A 13,189-nucleotide genomic window follows, 5' to 3' on the forward strand; every position below is an offset into this window, starting at 1 on the left:
TGATGGTTGTTTGATGTAAGGTCAGCTCATGTGGATGGTATAGCTTTGGTTGTAGTAAGTTAAGCTTTGTATGGGTTTTGGGCTTCCCTGCAAAAAGCCCGCCTCTATGGATTCATATTGCAAACTTAACGGTTTTTTTGCTTGATGTGACCTCCATGGCTTGGTGGATCATGGAGTTGAAATCATTGTTTGTGTCTCTCCACTCACTCATTTGAGTGAGTATTGCTTTTGTTTTATAGGAATTACACATTCATTAAAGAATTCTTCTAGAAAACATTGCTTTGTCTTTTGGTGAAGATTTTATTTAAAGGGAGACTATTTGATTAGTTTGTTATTTAAATTAAATAAGTTCTCATTCAATTTTTAATTGGTAAGTCTGTTGAGGTTTTGAGGTTTCATGAGCCTAGAATTGGCCGCTTTGCATGATGTAAGCCATTGCCATATGTAGCCTAGTAAAGGAAACTAAGGCATTCTGGACATTATACTATCTATAAGGCAAACTCCCATAAAGAAGTTTTAAGAGCTCCCACCGCACACACCTGCTACATACAATCGGACACTTAATTTTGTGCAAAGATTTTGAATTTGTTATGAAAGGGGAGGCATGGTTTTCATCTTGTTAAAGATGTTGCTTGTAATGGAAAAGGGAACTAGTGATTAAGGAGTACCTCAACCTCACACATTTGTTGTGTATAAGACATGAACAAAGGGCATCATTCAAGAAACGTGTGGCTCATTTCAAGGAAGGAGCTTGAGAAGGAGCACACACTTCTTGTAGAACTTGTCAATATCAGTAATAGAGAGCTCTTGGACAAGGTCACCAAAAAGGTGCTTATCACAAAAATCCAATTAAAGCAAATTGTAAAAACTTGACATCATGCAAAAAAGTTTCTATAATGGTTTGGATGATGAAAGCATATTTTTTTATTAGACATCTATGAACCTTGAAGGTATGTGATGGACACCCAACCACAATAAGCAGTAGGGTTGAAGGAGCAGTCGTCGCAGTCGCAGTCGCAATAAGTTTGCGGAGAGTAGAAAAAATATGTTAAGTTTGACCAACAACATAATAAATAAATGGGGAATCGATCCTATTTTGCCTTCATCACCAAGAGTTGTTGGATTAATCTACATTATTTGAAGTCCTCTTCATTGGGAGAGTCAAATATTGCTCTCTTGAAATTTATCTAGCCGTATTCTCATTCGAATTTATCTCATATGAAGTCTTGATCTCTATAATCTTAAGCCTAACTCCAATTTGAGTCCCTCTTACTAATACTAAAAGTTAATTATTAATATATGATCTTTTGTGGCTTATATCATAGTTACATCACACCAATTTTTTATCTCTCTTGTGGTGCAAGCTCAAGGCTTCACCGTAGCTACACATTGTAGCTCCACTCTTTAGCTCACCCTCAACCGTTCATAGTGTGCAAACCCTCCAAGATCTACCACAACCTCGCTTTGTACCATCAAAGAAGCAAAGTTTTCTTTTCCAACTTGGTTCGTGCTACGACTATTTGCCAATTTGAAAACTCTCTTTGAAAATTTGGACTGATAAGGTTTTTGGTGTGCATGTAAGTGCATGCGGTTTCATGTACATGCATTGTCATTACAAATCCAATTTTATTTTCTTCATGTTAAAGAATTGTGGCCCTCTTTGACCAGCAAGTGATTATAAATCATGCCGTTGACATCAATTAGTGAGTTTTGAGCAGTTTTGGAGTCTAAAGCATCACATGCAGTGAATGCACGCATCACAATCAAAATTTATTATGAAGTGTTCATATTCATTATAAATTTATACCAATTTTACTCCTTGATTCTCTCCAAGAAAAATGTGGCACCTCCTACAAATGTCCCAAGTATCTCTTCTCATTTGACAACACAAGCATACCATGGCTGCATAGCACAACTTGCCTGTTGATCACACTTTTGACTTTGAGAAACACAATGAGCATGCAAGTCGCGATGCACCTATGCATGATGTCAATATCGCTTCACCTATTGATGTGCACTATGATGATCATGACAAACGTGCAAGATTTCCAACTAGTATAATTAGACGCATGCTCAAAGACGAGTTCATGTGCAAGATAGCTAATTTCTCACAAATCATAAAATTAAACATGTTCCATTGTATTTTGGCTATGTTGTTGGTGACGGAGGTTAGGATTTTTACTTGAAGGCAAGGCATACGAATGGTATATGAACTTGAAACCAAAACCTACTTCTTGAGCAACGTTTGAGATGCACCAATGTTACTTTATATGGCATGCTTTTATCATTTCGTGACCAAGAATCTATCTTCGGATGTGAAATAAGGTTAAGTGCTCCCCTTTTAATGTTAAATATTTTGCATGTTTTTATCTAATAATAGCATGGAAGCTAACCTTGGGTAAATAAGATGAGAGAAAGCTATTAAAAGAAGGCAAAAGCTTTGAAAAGAGAGAAGCAAGGGTGTTTTTTCATGCAGTCACTCCTTCCTTCAGAGAAGGACACAACCCCATGTATAAAATAGCATGTGACCATAAATTCCACATCAATTGTCATAATTACACAACCTTGGGCTCAAATAAAAGCTATCTTCAAGCTCTATGAACTTATGTTATTACTTGTATGCTTTGATAAGGTCTATTATGTTCTATAGTAGCATCTTTTTTCTTGGCATGTGTTCTCACCAGGTTCTAGAGAAGATGATGGAGAAGCTAATCTCCATGCATGATGAGTCATGCATGGAGCTTTGTATGTATAGATCTTCCTTCAAGAACCGTTCACATGTTTTTAAGTGTTTTCTATGATTATATGATGCTTCTATAGGATGAGGAAATATTCCAATGAAGAAGAAAGATGACACTTCTTTTGTGATTGCCTTGTGTTGAGACTATGTTTCTGATCATAAAAGGCCAAATCGCTGGCTTGATTAAAGAAGGCTACTATGTTGGCATAGAAATCCACCTTGTTGGCAAAATGTGTGATCATGCATGGGAGTGTGTGCGTGTGAGTGCAAGTGCGAGGTGCAGCAGTACGCAGGTGTTTAGTGGAGTTATCGTTGAGATAATTATCCTAACACACTCCTTATTCTTCTATATGTCCAAAAGAATGAGTCGATGGTTAGTGATGGGCGATCGACCACTTGGCCTAAACCCTAACAATCTCCCACATGAAGGCCAACATGGCTCAAGTGGCTATAAGTGTAAGGGTTAGTATGCGCAACTATACAAGTGTGAAGAATGACCATAGCTTCACCCTATGCCCATCATCTCTATGCAATATTCAAACCGCTCTAAGGATAAGCTCTTCGTTAGAGCATCTGTTGGGTTCTCATCCGTGTGGACTTTGGCTAACTCAATTTTTTTGCTAGCCAAAATATCTCATATCACGTGAAACATGACCTCAGTGTGTTTCTATTTACAATAAAACACGGGGTTCTTTGCTAATGCAATCACACTCTGGCTGTCACAATGTAACACTAGAGTGTGGTTTATACCAAGTTCTCCCACTAGACAAGATAACCACACAGTTCCTTGCAGACACTGGAAACCGCAACAAACTCGGCCTCAATGGTGGAAGACAAAGTGCAATTTTGGAGACCTAGATCAGTGTATCCAGTTGTGGATGCATCAAGGTTCCCAAATCATAAGCACTTGTTGGTTGAACCCTTGATGTATCTCAATATATGCTTCACTACTTCCAAATGCTTTCTGCCTAGATTTTCCATATACCTCCTAACCACTCCCACTGCAAATGCAATGTCTGGTTGCATGCTAACCATGGCGAACATGAGATTGCTAACTGCCAAAGAATATGGCACCTTTTCTATCTCTGCCTTTTTAGCATCCGATTTGGGGCAATCATTCTTGCTAAGTTTTACATAAGCAACCACATTGGGGTACTCAATGATTTCCCCCTTTGCATGTTAAAATGTTGCAAGGCCTTGTGAATATACTCTTCATGTAATACTTCAAGTATTCCATGCTTATGATCTCTCTTGATACGCATACGAAGAAAATGATGTGCATGGCCCAAATCCTTCATGGCAAACTCCTTGCTTAAGGCATCCTTGAGAAGTGCAATCTCATCTTTGGGCTTCCCAACTATAAGCATATCATCCACATATAAGATTAGAATGATGAGGGAACCATCGTTCAACCTCCTTGTGTACAAGTAGTGATCCTCTCAGCTCTGTACATAACCTTGGGATTGAATGTAATTATCGAACTTGATGTTCCACTGCCTCGAGCCTTGCTTTAGTCCATACAAAGCTTTCTTGAGTCTACACACCAGTTCTACCCTTGTTGGCTTTTCAGGCTCTATCTCAAACCTTCTGACTGCTTGATGTAGACATCTTCTTCAAGATCCTCGTGAAGAAACTCCGGCTTCACATCCATTTGGACCAATCCTATGTCCTCTATAACTACTAAACCAAGCACAAGATGTAGTGTAGTCATTTTAACGACTGCAAAAAAGATCTCATCAAATCTACATCTTTCTTCTACTTGAATCCTTTAGCAACCAATTTAGCCTTATACCTAGACTCGGGATATTTTTCCATGTACTTCTTCTTGTACACCCATTTGCAAGACAGTGCATGTTTACCCTGTGGTAACTCTGTCAATTCCCAAGTCTCATTAGCTAAAATTGTGTTATACTCATATTGCATAGCATGCTCCCACTTCACGTTATCTTCCATCTGAATATTTTCTTTATAACAAGTGGGCTCACCACATTCAGTGACTAATAAATAGTCCAACCCTGGCTCAAAACACTAAGGTGCATGAGATACCCAATTAAATCTTCTAAGTGCCTAACTGCTCGATTTTGCTCTCTCTCTGTGGAGCAACATTTGTAAGTGTACTAGTGGAAGGAGCATCACTAGCACATCCAACATTCTGCATAAGTGGCAATGAGGCAACATCCTCAAATCTTACTCTACAAGGTTCAATCTCTTTCACTGGCTATCTATGCATCTTAGACTTGTTGAATATCAACAACTGTGAGCTGTGTATAACCTTCTTAGATTCCCGATGCTAGAGATGATGTCCCATCTCTTCGACCACACCATATCCAATGAAGATGTACTTGCGTGATTTGGGATCCAATCTTTTGCCTAAGCTCTTTTGGGCACGTGCGAGAATGCCTCACACCCAAGTACATGTAATCAATCGTAATTGGGTTGTTTGCCTGTCCACATATCTTGCGGAATCTTATACTTCTATGGTGTACTAGGTGACCGGTTTATCAAGTAAACAACCGTCATAAAAGCTTTCTCACAAAACTCTTGAGGTAAAGTGACCGTAGATAAGATAGAAGTGACACGTTCCTAGATAGTCCTATTCATTCGTTCTACCACACCGTTCTGAGCACGTGTGTAAGGCGTGGTGAACTGTCTTCTAATGCCTCGTTACTACATGAGTCTTTGAACTGAGAGGAGATGTACTCACCTCCATTGTTAGTTCGCAAAGCTTTAATCTTTCTACCCGATTGGTTTTCTACCATTGCTAAGAACTTCTAAAAGACATAAATACTTCGCTCTTCTGCTTCAAGAGATAAACCCACACCTTCCTAGTAGAGTCATCCATGAATATTAGGAAGTATAGTGCTCCCCCTAGAGACTCAACATGCATAAGTTTGCATAAGTGGCTATGACGAAGATCTAGAGGACTTCCTAACTCCTTGTCTAAAGGCAATGAGGTTAACCTAGTATGTTTGCCATAAATGCAATGCTTTCCATCATATTCAATTTTTGAAGCCAGTTTGGAGTTGTTGTGGTCTGCAAGGCTGTCCTTTGCCTGGTCCATATCAACAAACAGGTAGGTGCTTATGCACCTACGCAGTACACACATGATTTTGGTTTTTTAAACTACAAGCAGCAATATAATCTTTAAGGCATGTTTTTTTTGGAAAAGGATGGTGTTTATTCTCAATTGAATGTATCAAGACTGGATAGAACAAAAAGAAAAAACAACCTTTGTCTGTGGAAATGATTGCCTTTATCTATTTTGCATACAACCTCATGTGAGGGTCTCATGGGAGATGACATTGTCTGGATTTTTTTGAAATGATTGAGCATATACAAAGGGAATGCTGCCAAAATTTTTGCGTACACAGTTTAGCTTATAAATGGTTATTAATTTTAAAATGAAGAGGACGGTTGGACGTTCATCATGTGGATTCTGTATGAGGGATGGTTGTTGAGATGACCACCCTATACGCATTTCCTATTCTCAAGTCTATGAAAGAAGCAGATCCGGAATGCAGGAAGGCATTGTTATGACTCACGAAGATTTTTTTGTTAAGCTTTCTGACGTCTTTTTTTTAGGGCTGAGTTCTGAAACCTATGTCTAGCTGTACATTCATTTTAATTACATAGATTAAAAGTTGGAATCTCATGATTTTTATACAACAAATTCATAAAGGGTAACTATTCCAAAAATTGGATTTTCTTGAGGTTGAAAGCGGATAACTTTTTTGGCGGTTGTCTGGATCCACATAGATGTCTCTTGTGATAAAAGATATGCACATCTGGTAAAGTATTGGTTTCTGGTTTTGTTATTGGTACTGATATATAATTAAAGCAAACTCATGATGATATTTATGGCATATTGGTACTAATGAAATGTTTGCAGGGGATTCTTGTGAATTGGGATAATTGGGGTTTGGAATATTGAGCCTCACTAAACAACTTGAAAAAACATAACGACTAGTTACACTTACTATGCATAATTGTTAACTTTAGCAAATTGAATTGAGGCTTAGCTTGATGGTTTTTGACGAGAAAATAACACATTTACAGCTTTTTACTTTTTAATAATTTAGCTTTGGATTGGTTGCTAGAAGCCTTAAACCTCATGTGAGGGTCTCAGCTGAGATGGCATCGAATGGATATTTGAGAAATTGTCCGTTTTACAAAGGAAATGCTGCCCAAATTTTTACTTTTTCTTGTCATAAAATCTAATCTCTGCTAAGCTGTTAATTTCTTTGTAATTTTGGACACCGATAACAAGGGGAAGGGGTCATTGACACCTGTTTTCCCAAGTAATGCTAGTACTGACGTGCTTGTGTTCTTGGATGGTGGCAGGTAAGAGGTTCCTTCCTTGGGGTTACGAAGGGAACTGCATTAATAATTGGAGATCATCCAGTGTTTGGTTTTGTACTTGTAAACACTTTTCTGATAAGTATATATATGCAATACATCCAATCTAAAATGTTGTCATTTGTACAATCTTATCTCTGTCAATTTTTACTATAAAGATGTATTTTTCATGCAAACCTTGTCTATTCTCTAGTCCCATTGTATGGTTCAATAGTTGTTAGATAATCAAACATAAACACACACACACACATATCCCTACTGCATCATATTGCCCAAGCAGGTGGTGTTCAGGATGGCCGCAACAATTAAATCCTTCAGCAACCCTCTTTGCTACAGACATTGCGAGAGCATTAAGCAACTCTTGGATGCTGTGTGCAACCAATCTTTCCTTTTGTTGTGTACCCTATCTCCACTATATATTATGTGATCTATATCATTCTCTTTGAACCAGTTTCTTCATTTACAACTAAAACCTGGTTCTCATGGACTGCTCTAACCAGTTCATTTCTCATCTTTTAATTGGTAAGAGTTTCTCTTTGCTCCTTTCCTGATAGCTTTGAATACTAGCCATTTGTGGGCGCCTTGCCAAATGCATCCTTCTTCCACTCCTGATTCAGATTCGAAAGCATATTGTGTCATTGTAGGTCTATGAAGTGAACCATCTGGATATAACAAGTCAAACAACATCAAGCACATGTGGACATGGATTGAACACCACAAGTTCATCTCGATGATCAATCCAAACATTGAACGCATGTGGAAAATTGATCAAACCCCATATTTACTCTAGCTTAGATTTCATTCTCATCGCAATAGTCACTACCATAGTCTTCTTCAAGCTGAGGTTTCAAGTCAAGTTGGATAAAAGGGACTTGAACGTTAGTAGAGGGAGGTGGTGGAGTAGGAGTAGCAGAGGAGGATGCTGAAAGCTTTTTGTTTTGTGATTGAGGGTCCACAACAGAAGAGGGAAGCACGAATGTATCTCCCAGGCGGCAAGGGGGGAATTTCCAAGCTTGGTGGCAAAGGAAGTGGATTGCTACGCTTCCATCCGGGTGACATTGGGGGCAGATCTATTGGAAGCTTTATTGGCAAGCCATGAAGACATCGAAGAGGTGATATAGATAAATTAATGGTTGAGTACAGCTTGAGGGACTAACGACTTTCCTCCTTTCACCTTGGCCACATCTAATGGCTTGTGTAAAGGCTTGGGTGACAATGCAACAACTAAAGGTCTTGGTTTACCTATATCAATTTCTACTAATAGAGTTGTGAGGCTCTCATTTGCTCATCCTAAGGGGTAGGTGGAAAGGCCCCATGAAGAGAAAACTAACCGGTCACAGACTCTTTGAGGTGCAAATGTGTAAAATCTGATGCGATGTGCATATGCAACAAGCTCTTCAACATGCCTAGATCATCACCTACAGTGGCTCTTCTCTGGTCGTGTTTAGGGTTTTTGTAGTACTACTTGTACTCTTCTATGGTAACCTTGAGAAGTTGTAATGCATCTCTTAGCCTCTCGGCAAACCCCTGTTGTACAAAGTCCTTGTGAGAAAGGCTCCTATGACTCTCCTCTTCCAAATCCTAGAGCATGTAGATTGCAAGATATGCCCAAAATGATTGAGACAAAGCAACCTAGGGAAACATAGCCTTGGCCTGTTTTCCCAAATGCAATAACCTATTCTTATGTGTTGAAGGCTTTTTCCATTTGACAAACCATTGACTTGGTTAGACAAGTCACAACGAGATTGGTAGTCGGCTGCTTTGGTCGACTTGTATGGATTAGTGTTTTAAAGAGCATATTTCACAAACCAACCTAGCTAGCGATGTAGACAAGCGTAAGTTGCTAGTTAGGGGCTATTGGAGAAATATGTGCTTCATAAAGCTTTGGTCAAGATGTATGTCAAATGTGGTGCCGTTAAAAAAGTAAATAAAGTTCTTGATGAGAATTTTGTCCAAGAGCGTATTGATGAGTGTATATGCCAGTTTTTATCTAGAATGTCATCACTTGAAAGGCATTCATTGTAGAATATGCCCAATAGGGTTGTGCAAGGAAGCACTGTGCTATTTTGATTGGATGTCAAGGGACTAAGGTGGGACCAAAGATTCCATGGAAGAATCTAACTAACAAAACGAACAAAAAAGAGAACCTGCCAGTATGTTTGCTAGTACGTATTTGTGTCGAGACTAGTGTGATAAAAATAGAGCCAAACCCATTGCAATAAAAACAAAGCCAAAACCCCTTGCTCTGTAGCCAGATAGTAAACAATTTATTCTAACTCCATGACAAAAGATCGAGCTAGACGTGATCAACATGATAGAAGTGTAAAAGACAAAGAAACCATGACAAAGAGGATGATATTTACTCGCTTGGCTTTAAATAGTACTGTCCAATTAGCCATGACACTTCTCCATGTTGTCCACTTCTTCGCTGTCAAATATTGAGTGTTATCATTTCAGATGCCATCTTTTGCTTTTGCCTCCTTAGATACCAATGGACCAATTTGGAAGACCATCTCATGTCTGAACCACTGTCATGTTCAGCTTAGTTTAATAGGTTTTAACGAAATACAAAGTTAATATTGCTTCAAACGGTTTGAGTTCTTCATTTAAATAATATAATGTAGACTTGAACAACAAATTGAGGCACCCCCTAGCTCAATATTTACAGTGTACTGATTGGGTCATTCTATTGTAATGATTGTGCCAAAAGTTACGAGATGAGAACTCATCACTACAATAAACCCTCACAATTTATAACATAGAACATAAAGTTATCTTTGCTTCTCTTTAAGTTTAATCTATCTCCTAGATCTTTTGTATTTGTGTTAACTCATGTTTTGTGTGTTGCAGAAAGGACATATATTTATAGAAATGGTCGTTTCGACTACACAACCACAACTCTAACTCGACAACATTGCAAGGTTTGTTATTTGTATCCAATTCCTCATGCCTACTTGGTCCACACATAAAGCCTACTAGGTAAGGGATGACTTTTGTTTCTTCTAATTTTTGCAGTGAATAAAATGTTATAACTATTCACATTGCTTTTCTGTAGCTTGACATAAACATTGTGTTGGAATTAGGGTTGCAAGGAAACACACACAAATTGAAGAAGATGCAAGAAGCTCAAGGCACACAACCGAGAGTGTATTACTTAGCATGCAATGGAAAGATGGATAGCCCTAGAGTGATGGACATATATAGAATTCATGGGGGGAAAAACCTCCTAGTGAGGGGGAAAATGCCCCGGCGGTCCGAAGTGTGTTCACACACATCACTACCACATGTATATGGTAACGAATCCCCCATGGGAGTGATGTGGTGAACAAGGGTTGGCACATGGAGTATAGGGAAGTGCCATGCCTTGAGGACATGATCACTCCACAAAGGGGAGTAAACCCAAAGCTTTGTGGAAAGCTTCAAACTTCTCACGAGACAATGCCTTTGTGAAAAGGTTTGCAAGGTTGTCTTGTGTTGGCACATAAGCCAAGATAATCTCTCCTGTTGAGAGCCTCTCCCTGACATAGTGGTAATACACCTCAATGTGCTTTGTGCGAGCATGAAAAACTGGGTTCCTTGCAACTACCAATGTGCTTCGACTATCAGTGTAGATAGTGTTGGCATTGTCCAGTCCAACACCCAAGTCAGCCACCATAGGGCATCTCAGCCATACAGACTCAATCGTAGTTGTGAAGACTGCCATGTACCCCTCAGCCTCACAAATGAGAGTGGCCACAGTAGGTTGCTTCTTGCTCAACCATGATATGCATGAACTGTCGAGCATGAAACAAAAACCACTTGTGGACACTCGCGTGTCAAAAGGGGAATTTCAAACTCCGAGCAAACCTTTCCGAGAAATCATAAAAACGAGCAAAACCCAACAAGATACATATAGAACTTAAACCCTAAAAACTTGCCCAAGGTGATTGCCGCATCGTTCCATCTGCCAATACACTTAGTCGTCAATGGCCCAGGTTGAAGAAATGGAAGAGTGCCACATTTGTTGTGAATGCCAAAGGAAGGTTTTGATATTCTACAAAACAGAACGAACAGGCCCTCGACCAGTAATAGCGACACAAGCACACATGCAGTGTGTGTGATCAAAAGGTACAATGAGTTGGATGCAGTAGCATCCATGGTAATTTGATCAACAGATTCACCATCGTTAGTATCTCTACCTTCTTGACCGTAGGATAATCTGCCATGCGTAAAGGGCTTCAAAATCTTCCCCTCCCTCTCATGAGACTCTTACAAGATTGTGATCCCATTATATGCAATAAGTAGGCTCCACTCTTGCAGCTTCCTTTAACATGTCCGTTGTCCTCATGATGCAACCTCTCCACTACCTTGTGGAGTTGTCCCACCCCTATTAGGTTTTTCTCTATCTTGAAAAATTTGAACAAAGTGAAATCCCGGTGTGCACCTACTTGAGCACTTTATAGGGTACCCCCCTCCAAGGGGTGACTGGGTTGTTGGCTGTTACAACGAACAACTTTGACACAACAGTGTTGGCTAGGAAAGGCTAATATGAATGTCCCTATTCATTGGATTTGGTTTGGCAAGACTTGTCTATTAGTGATACGTAGTGGAGTAAAGGGATCAACAACTGCACCTCAATATGCAAGAGGGGCAGGATCCCGGACGGTGGATCGCCGCAATAGGGGAGGCAAGACTTTTATACTACGACCTTGTCGCATGCATAGTGATGCCTGCTAGCCTAGATGGTTAAGACAGAGTGCCTCGAGGCGGGATGTCCAGGGGTTGAAGGGCATTCTTGATGCCAAGAGAGCCCTAATATTTTTGCAAGACTAGATTTGATCAATGGTAGATTAAACCTCCACCATTGATGCCTTCACTTCACCAGTGCATGTAGCGACGAGGTTGGGCTAGAAGCATGTTGGAGTCAGACTAATTAAGGCAAGAAGGTCAATCGTACTCATTTTCATCAGTGACCAGATAAATGAGCCCACGTCGATGTGGACTCACTCTGAGAATTTCCAAAATCCTCTTTTTGATTTTTCAGGGCGAGCTGCAAGAGGGGACCCTTATTAACGAGGGCTTCAATACGGGCAAGGGCTAGGGAGGTGATGACGATCACGCGGGTATTGCCGACATGAAGGCTAAAGATGAGGCCGAGGTAAATGCAAAGTCATTGCATGAAAGCAAGGATTGCACTAGTGTTCGGGAAAAGTGTGCCTCAGTTTAGCCTTGACTTGTTGCAAAATCAAAGTAACCGGTTGAGGGGAGGGTAAGAAGGAGAAAATTCCGCTTAAAATACATGGAAAATAGTGTAATTTTGCAAAAATACTGGCTAGTATTGTAAAATTTCCGGTTCATATTTGTCTTGGAGGGATTTTTGTATGTTTGTGAAAATGATTTTTCCACAACACTGCTTATAGAATGAAGTTGGTCTCTCTCTCTATCTCTCATTGAGCTTCTCTCTCTCTAAAGAAAACTCTCTGGAAGAGTCTGTCCGAAAAGGTTTTTTTTAAACTTTTTTTAAAGACAAAGCAATCACCGGCTCATCTACCACAACTACACACTCATAGCCTTTACTCTCAAGCTTAAATTACTGAAAAAGACAATAGCACGAACGCACTTTCTCACACATTGTGTATACAATATCGGCTCAGAACGTTGTGCATGCAATGTCGGCTCAGAACGTCTCATTTTGCAGACAACGAACTTGCTAGGCTTCTTTCCCGCATCCAATGTCACTGGGTTGCCGTTGTGCACCCACACGACTGGATTTCTAGCAACCCCTTCACCTGCACCCTCTTCAATGGAAAGCTCCACAACAGCGAGTAAAAGTACTCAGATTATAGCATATCTTAATAGTGATCCATTTTGCATATTCAGAGTGCTTGAAAGTGTATCTTGATTATCTTAATTGTTTCATGTAGTGACACAAAGGTTCTGAGTGACAAAGGGGGAGACATACATGCTCAACTAGTGAATGCGGCCCTCAATTTCCCATTGTATTTTGCAATAGAAAATCACACAGTTACTGTAGTAGAACTAGATGCAGAATATACACAACCACTAGAAACAGATGTTGCCGACCACAGCTCCACCTACGGGCAAAGCAGAAAA

The 13,189-nt window shown here is 39.8% G+C and overlaps 1 pseudogene; it reads right to left on the reverse strand.

The window, feature by feature from the left end:
- Window positions 1-7,887: 7,887 nt before the first annotated feature.
- On the reverse strand, window positions 7,888-11,301 carry LOC147454827 (mediator of RNA polymerase II transcription subunit 4-like; annotated as a pseudogene).
- Between the last annotated feature and the right edge of the window lie 1,888 nt (window positions 11,302-13,189).

The sequence above is a fragment of the Adiantum capillus-veneris genome, chromosome 7 (assembly GCF_014529385.1).
Source record: "Adiantum capillus-veneris isolate H3 chromosome 7, ASM1452938v2, whole genome shotgun sequence".
In the NCBI taxonomy this organism is placed as follows: domain Eukaryota; kingdom Viridiplantae; phylum Streptophyta; class Polypodiopsida; order Polypodiales; family Pteridaceae; genus Adiantum; species Adiantum capillus-veneris.